Source organism: Pterocles gutturalis, unplaced genomic scaffold (assembly GCF_000699245.1).
Source record: "Pterocles gutturalis isolate BGI_N339 unplaced genomic scaffold, ASM69924v1 scaffold13908, whole genome shotgun sequence".
NCBI classification, from domain to species: Eukaryota; Metazoa; Chordata; class Aves; order Pterocliformes; family Pteroclidae; genus Pterocles; species Pterocles gutturalis.
Window position 1 is genome coordinate 1 of NW_010120655.1, and position 8,354 is coordinate 8,354.

Genomic DNA, 8,354 nt, shown 5'->3' on the forward strand with positions numbered 1-8,354 from the left:
GCTTGTTTCTCTGGCTGCTGCAAGAAGCGTTTGGCTCCCACCACTGCCTCCCCCCCCAAAAAAAAAAGAATTTGGGGACTCCAGGAGCATGGGCTGGTGCAAGGAGCTGCCCAGGTGCCAAATCACAGCCCAAGGGGAACGTGTGCCTTGCGCTTGTGTCACCCCAGAGACCCTGGAAGGTCTCGGTGGGGTTATTGCCAACAGGTTTTCACAGAATCACAGAATGGTTTGGGTTGGAAAGGACCTTCAAGATCACCCAGCTCCACTCCCCTGCCATGGGCAGGGACACCTCCCACTAGCCCAGGTTGCTCAAAGCCCCATCCAGCCTGGCCTTGAACCCCTCCAGGGCTGTTTCGTCATGATCAGCCCCATTGCTGGCAAAGTTCTCGCTCATGTCCTGACACACCGATGGCATCAGGGTCGATCGAGTACAGAACACGCCAGGGCATGCCACAACAGGAGGCTGGGTACGGCTGGGATAGGCACCTAGAAAAGGGCGTTTGGGATATCGGGTTCCTGAGCCTTCACCCCAGAAAGCAGCGACCACAAGAGTCACGGGATCACATCAGCAAAACATCTCCTGTGCAGCCCACAGGCCATGTCCACAGGCTCTGTCGCTGCCACGTCAGACATGGGAGCAAGGGGGATGTCACCCTGTGGACGCCATGCCAGCTCGAGCAACTGCAGATGTGAAAAAGTGTCTGAAAAAAAAAAAAATGAAAGCAAAGCTCTTTCCTATAGCCAGCAAGGCTGGGAAGGCTGCAAAACCCTCCGGCGAGATATTGAAAGAGCACAAAAGCAGAAGGCGGGGCAGAGCGGGCGAGCTGACTGTGGCACCGAAGCTCCTCATCAAGGCAAAAATCCTCGCTGCTCAAGTGCTCTTTCATCCAGCCGAGGAGGTGCAACAAAACCTCCTGGCTGGAGGCGGACTGCTCGGCGCGCACGTATGCGCAGGGAGGTCACCTACCCAGGGCTGAAGCGATGTCCGTGCCCAGACAGAGAGCTGCCTCCCTGCCCAAGACGGAAGCGGCAGCAGGACAGGGTTAAGCAGAGGACAAGCTGCCGGAGACCAAAGGTTGGGGCTGAGTCACGTTGTGGCCGTTCCTGTTTCAGTCTGAGCAAGTTTCTTGCTTCCCAGGCGGGGTTCATCCGCAGGCCTGCAGAGACCTGTCCCCTTCGTCCCCCAAGACGCTCTCCTCAGAGGAGCTGCCCTCCCGCAGCCAGCACGTACCTCCACCCTTCGCTTCTCCTCTGACCTATGCTTAGCAGCATCTCTGCAGCTTTCAGGAGACAGAAACAGCCCGACACCACTGCTCACCTCCATCATCCACCCTGTCCTGGTCGCTGGCCCATCCTAGGGCTCTTCTTCAAGCAATAACATTGCCTTCCCACCCCTCCCCACGCAGACACCTTCCTTCTCCTCGCCCATGGCTTTCCTGACCTGAAGGAAGCCTTCCAGCTGCCTCCAAGAGGCTGACAAAACACATCCAATGTTAGTCCTGAGCCCAAACTTGACACATTTTCCTGCAGATCCAGATCTTAAACCGCTTTTCCAAACAGGGCTCAACCCTCCAGGCTGAGCCTATGTGGTCGTACCTGAACCGGGACAAACAGAACGGCAGAACCGTCCTCACGGGGTATCTGCATGGAGATGACAGAAAGGTTTGGGCTGGAAAGGACCTTCAGAAACCATCTAGTCCACCCTCCTGCCATGGGCAGGGACACCTCCCACTAGCCCAGGTTGCTCAAAGCCCCATCCAGTCTGGCCTTGAACCCCTCCAGGGATGGGGCATCCACAGCTTCTCTGGGCAGCCTGGGCCAGTGTCAATCCCCACCTTGCTTCGGCATTTCCACCTGCTGGGGGTTTCTGCAGCTACATCAGTGAAAGAAAATCATTAATATTAAAAAACGCAGGAAAAGCCATGCAAGGTCTGACCAAGGCTCCAGCCAGCTCCCACGGGGGCTGTGACAGTGGCCAGCAGCAGACGGCTGTGAAGGAACACAACAGCCAAGCACATCGAGATATTTCCCAAACCACTTCCCAAGCTCCAGCCCTCCTTGGGCTTTTCCCAAGCCAAAAGCCATCACCCTGTGCAGCCCCCCTGATGGGTTCCTCCTCCACAAACCTACCCAGGTGCCCCAGAGCATCAGTTAACTTTCTGCACCCACAGCTTTTTGCAGCAGAATTGACGTCCATCATGCCAAAGGGCATCTGCTCTTCTTCCCTTTTTCATTCACTCTGGTTCTGCTGCCAGTAAAGGGCAAGGAAACAACATGCCATCTCCACATCACTCCTTAATTTTACAGCATCAGTCACCTGCCCCAGGAGTCTTCCTCTCGAGTGGAGGAAGCACCGACCTACTCAGCAGCTCTTCTCCCAGAGCCATCCCATGGCCAACCATCCCCACCACACTTCTCTCTGCATATGCTCTATCTTTTTGCAGATAGAAGAAAAAAAAATTCCCCAACATCTCACCAGTCTCAGCAACTCTCCCAAATCCACGAAGCACTCTCCATCCACCCCTTCCCCATGCCCAGTACCATGATCGCCACGACAAAGGAAAAATCCGCCTGGAGAGCTGCCAGCTGCAAACACGGCGACGCACACCCTGATAACCCCCCAGTTGCTCTCCTGACACCCCAGTATTGCTGACAGCAATAGGGCTGAGCCACCCCCAATGTACCCACGTGTGATGCTCACCCCGTGCACGGCAAATGCACGGCTTCACATCCACGAACAGGCGACACCACACATGCGGCTGGTGCGGAGGAGCTTCTGCTCCAAGCATGAACGACTCCACGTGCTCAAAGTCTTCCCCCCTCTTCCCGCAGAAATCACATCAGCCGCTGTGATTACTAAGAAGCAAGCTCACCGCGCTGCCGCTGCAGCGGCCGTATCCCAAAAGCTGGAGCCAAACCGCTCGGACGGACAGACGGCCATTCACCCCAACAGCCACGCGCTGCTGGTGGAGGTTTTTGCACCCCCCATGACCTGGGAGAGCAGCTTCGCCAGCTCAGCATCACTGCTGCTGCATGTTAGCGGGGGAGTGACACATAAAAAATCACCCTCAGCAACCTGTCGGCCCGAGGCTGATTGTCACTGCAAGTGGGACAAAGCCCACATACCAACAGCAGACGAGAAACAAGGCGCTAACTCCTGTCAACCCTGTACCTTGAGCTCGCCTGCGTACCCACGCAGATCCCACATTTACTAATGCGTTATGGACTCCTTCTCTGCAAATGATGCAACCAGAGAGAAATAAATTCTTCCAGGAGCCACAAGGAGTTTTGACATGCAAGGTGAAGCCACCAAGGAGCAGAGCATGGTGGCCAACACACAGTGCCCTGTCCTGTCAGGAGCCAGAGCAGTCACAGGACAGGGACATCACCATCTTCACCACCACCCCAGGCTCTTCCTGCAGGTGAGGAGCCGGTGAGGCTTGGACCGGCTCGGCACAGCCGCAGTGCCAAAGAAACCAAAACCCCGTGGGTACGGCAGGATGGTACCCTGATGCACAGTGACCCCCGGCAATTTGCTGATGCACGGTTCCCAGAAGCAAGATAACAGCTTGACTGGCGCCCTCCCATCACCATGGTCACGGCCCAGCACATCGCACAGCCAAACCATCTTCACGCCAAGACCAGGAGGCACCAGCCATCCATCAGCACTGGCCTCAACGCTCCCACTCCCTCGTCAATCACAGCGGCACATCCTGGCGCAGGAGCCACCGCCAGAGCCACCCACACCCCGATCCCTTTCTTACCTTCTCCGACTTCACTTTTTTCAGCTGCCGGCACTCACTCTCCCCATCTTCCAGCTCCGACTTAACTCCCAAGGGATTGAGTGCTGCTCCCGTGTCAATAGCTATACTCCCAAGCGTCTCGGCAGCAGCAGGTTCTGTCCCCTGGCCCCCATCGTACTGTCCCACCCTCACAGCCAGGGCCAGGGGCTGCAGCACGCTGGGCTCCTTCTCCACCGTAGTCCCCGCACCCTCACTCCTTTCCTTCTTGCTTTTGGATGAGCCTCCCTCCTTCTCCTTCTTGGAACCGGCCACACTGCGAGACGCCTTGGCCGATTTCTCCGAGCCCTTCGGAGTGACGGCGGGCACCAAACCGCCCGAGTTCGCGCCGTCCCCAGAGCGTCCTTGAGCCTCCTTCTTGCCACCAGCTCCATCGCTGGGAGTGAACAAGGAGGTCCCCGGGGTTGGCTTGCCACTGTCCTTGCCACTTTTGCTCCTTTTTGATTTGGATTTGCCCTCCTTGCCCTGCGGGCCCGGCACCGGACTCACAAACTTGATGTTATCCGGTAGGGTTGCCACTGCGTTGGGTGCCGGGAGCCCCACTTCTTTGGAGCCCGACATTTCCAATTTTTGCTGATCCTTCTCCAAATCAGCGTCCAGGTCAATGATGAGATTCCCTACGCCAATGTCCCACTCATCCCCGCTGTCGTACGTCTCAACCGGGTTCGCATCAATTCCTTTCCCTCCGGAAGCTCCGCTGCTCAAGGACATCTTAGAGTTAACGGCCCCTCACGGTTCAAGGCTCTTCCCTGCCTCCACGCCTTGGGGGTCACCTACATCCTCCTCAGGGGGCTTCCAGCACTCGGGGTCTGCCCAGGTGACGGCATCGCTGCTGGAAGGGAGAAAAAAAAACAAACAGGGTTACACACAGGCAGGTAGATCTGCCTTCATCGGCAGCCACACATGCAGGGCTTTTAAGCCCCCCCAAATCTCCCAAATCCCCCATCGCACAACACGAGGCAGCATCCTCCTGCCACCCCCCTGGGCTGGCGGCCGCTCCTGAGCCGTCCCCACAGCTGCAGCCATCTGGCAGCGGTCCCTCGATCAATACCAGTGCTGGCAGGTCATGGCTCTCGGCTCCAACAAGACATTACTCACACGTTTCCCTGCTCGCCATTTCCCCCCCAAATCTCCCAAATCCCCCATCGCACAACACGAGGCAGCATCCTCCTGCCACCCCCCTGGGCTGGCGGCTGCTCCTGAGCCGTCCCCACAGCTGCAGCCATCTGGCAGCGGTCCCTCGATCAATACCAGTGCTGGCAGGTCATGGCTCTCGGCTCCAACAAGACATTACTCACACGTTTCCCTGCTCGCCATTTCCCTCTGAATTATCGAGCGCTGCCCGTGAGAGGGAGGATTGATTCCTCTCCTGCCAATGCCACCCAGGGGGGACGGCTCCTGCCTGCAAGGGACAAGAGCCGCTCGCCGGGGAAGTCGAGTGCCTCAGTGAGAAATAAATCCCGAGCCTCAGAGCGCCTGGGACGCTCAGGGCACGTCAATGGCAGTGGGAAGTGCCGAATTTCCATCCCGCGCCTCCAGGCAGCACAACCCGGCACCCAGCTTTAGGACGTTAAAAAACCATCACCCCCACCATGATAAGCCACATAGGATGGGAAATCGAGGCACAGCTGCACAGGTATCTGGTTTTACCCAGGCAAAGAGGGACTGGCCGGACCTGCCCATGCCGTGGCTGACCCTAGCTAGTCCAAAATTTCTCCCCCCAGCTTCCCAGCCCCTCACCCCATCCCCACAGGCAGCTTCGTGGGGGGAGAAAAAGACAAAAAAGACACCCAGGAGCAACCCGAAAATCACCAGAGTGGCTCGCTGAAATTCGCTCATGGCAATTACACTGACGAGACATAATTAAGGCATGAAACAGCTTCTTCCAGCAGCCAGCTCCTCGGCCCCAGCCGCCCGCTCTCCAGATCTCTGAAGAAATCCTTGACCACCCATTTGGAGGAAGCTCTTCTCCAGCAGCACTATCCTCCCTTTCCCCGCCGAGCTCCGGGCCTGCCAGCTCCTGGTACTATTTACAAGCAACACTTCAAAAACAGGTGACTTAAAGAGAAATGAGAAGGGAAAAAAAAAAAAAAACAACCTCCCCCACACACACACAAATTTCTTCAAACCCCAGCAGGCAGGAGCCTGGAAAGCAGCTTCATGGTGCGTTTCCAGAGATGCAAACACTGTAAAAATGCCAGGGATTCTTTCATCAGCCAGGCTGCCGCAGCCAGACCATTTTCCATCTGCTCCCCACAGCATCCTCGGTTCTGTACAGCTAATAATCCGCTCTCTGACAGGTCATTACGGAGATTTTTAACCCCAGGAGCCGAGGTCTAGCATGCAAGCTGGAAATGAAAAGCACTGACCTCTCATTTCAGCGGCAGAGAAAGTGCCGAATCAGGAGATCACTTTGCGCACCAGAGTCGCTAACAGCTTCCGCATGTTTCTATCACCACCACCGCCTCCTCCTCCTCTTCCTCCTGCCCTGGCACCCGCTCCCCATCCTGGAGCCCAACCTCCCCACCCTGCCTCTCCAGAGCCCCTCTGAACCACCGACGGGGCCAGCGATGGGCAGCGACCATCTCATCTCTCTTTGTGCCGCAGATCCACGGCCGCTCCTTTGTCCGGATGGGCAAAACCAGCAGCGAGGTGGACGAACCAGAATTTTATCCTGTAACAGTCCCTTCCCAGCCCAAAACTGAGGCACGGTGTCCAGCCACAACCCCGTCGGGCAGGGCGCAGGGACACAGCGTAGGACCAACACACCTGAGCTACCAGGAGGCTCATCCTCCAGAGCTGCCCACCCAAGGTTGGAGCAGGCAAAGGGCCGCGTCTGGCTCCCATCAGAGGGGCAGATGGGTGAGGATCTGGCCTCGCAGTCGCAGGAAGGCGACGGACAATCCACAGGGTTGCATTGTGACAGGCGTAGTACTGCCCGCTGGACACAACGCCTCCATGATGCCAGCTTGGGGGGAGCTCACTCTGCAGCTTGAAGCGTGCATATATACATGTGCACACACATCTCCATAAATATTATTTATCTATACGGAATAAGGAGAGCAGATGAGCAGGACTTTGGTTTGAAACGATGCAAACAGCAGCAGCAGTTGCCAATTCTTACCACAACAAAAGGAAAAAGGAGCCCAGAAGTCCGCTGGGTCCCTGGTGATTAGAAAGCCAGGAATAATCAAAGGGTTAGAAAACAAGAGGAGAAAAAAAACCATTTACCCTATGGAGGAGGCGGCGAGGGAGCCCCAGCTCTGCTAACGCGGAGGGAAGGGAACCACAAACAGGACAGACGAGAACCGGCTGGGTCTCCAGAGCAGAGGAAAAGCACGTCAGGCCGAGAGTGGGGCAGGGAGCTCGAGATGGGCCACCGTGGGAAGAGCGACCAGGGCAGGGATCAGCTCTTTCCAGCCCGGCACTGAACACCCCAGTATGTGACCTGGGGGGGGGTGATACCCTGCAAGCCATCCACTGCACGTGGCTCTAAAAGCATTTCCTGCATCTCAAAAATCCCCTCCCGAAAATTCCCATCACAATTCCCCATTTCTCTTCTCTCAAGAGTCACCCTCCACAGCCAGAGGAGCATTTCACATCCCTCTCCCAAGCCAGACCCCCAAAGACCCCCCAGCCTGCCGTGCCGTCGCTGTTTTGGGTGGAAGGGAATCCCTAGCTACCACAGCCCACAGTCTGGAGAAGGAGATCTCTTCCCCACCGCCTGGTTTGCCCAAGCTGGAGAAGCACCAGGTGCTACCCAGACCCAATCCTGCCGGTGCTGGGGTGGGAATAATGCCATCACAAATCACAGCATCTCTGAAAACAGATCGAGATTGATTCAGCTCAGAACGTGTCCTTCCCCTTACCTCCTGCCACGGCGGGATTGATCCCCGCACAACATGAAAAGCATGTGCTCACTTGTTGGCCTGGAGACCTGCCAACAAAGCGTTTTAAGAGCAGTCCTGGAGCGCAGATCCTACAAGGAGACAGCTTTCTGCTTGGGAATGCTGCACACACACAGCACCAGACATGAATAATTCAGTTCCATTAGGTGCCGAGACCTCTACGATCCGCATCTATGGGCTGGGACGGAGCCAAGCGTATTAAGAGACAAACCTGAAAGTTCACTTTCAGAGCTGCAAACACACCTTCAAGAAAGCTATTCAAACAGAAAAGCTCACCTTCAAAAAAGGGAGCGAGGAAACCGCACCAGCCCCTGGCTCTTTGTGCTAAAACAGGAGCAGGATGCTCAGCAGCAAATCCACCGAGCCCGCACCTCTCCGGCTTTTCTCTCCCGGTTACCAGAGGCCAAGAAACCAAAGCAGGGGAAGGACTGAACACCCAAGGGCAGCGAGATGTAGGAGAAAGCTCTTCTCCTGGCAACAACCAGCCCACACCCGTGGGGAGAGTGTCTCATCCCCATGTGCCCCAGCCTGCAGCGCTCCGGGATCAGCCTCTGGTGGCTTCCAGACATGACCGACTGCAATTTTCACCCTGATTAACTTTCAGGAATGCTCCGCAAGAAGGAGCAGCAAAGACGACAGGGCGGCG

The 8,354-nt window shown here is 56.5% G+C and overlaps 1 pseudogene; it reads right to left on the minus strand.

Annotated features, from left to right (window-relative positions):
• Positions 1-3,764: 3,764 nt before the first annotated feature.
• LOC104464318 lies at positions 3,765-4,511 on the minus strand (annotated as a pseudogene).
• Between the last annotated feature and the right edge of the window lie 3,843 nt (positions 4,512-8,354).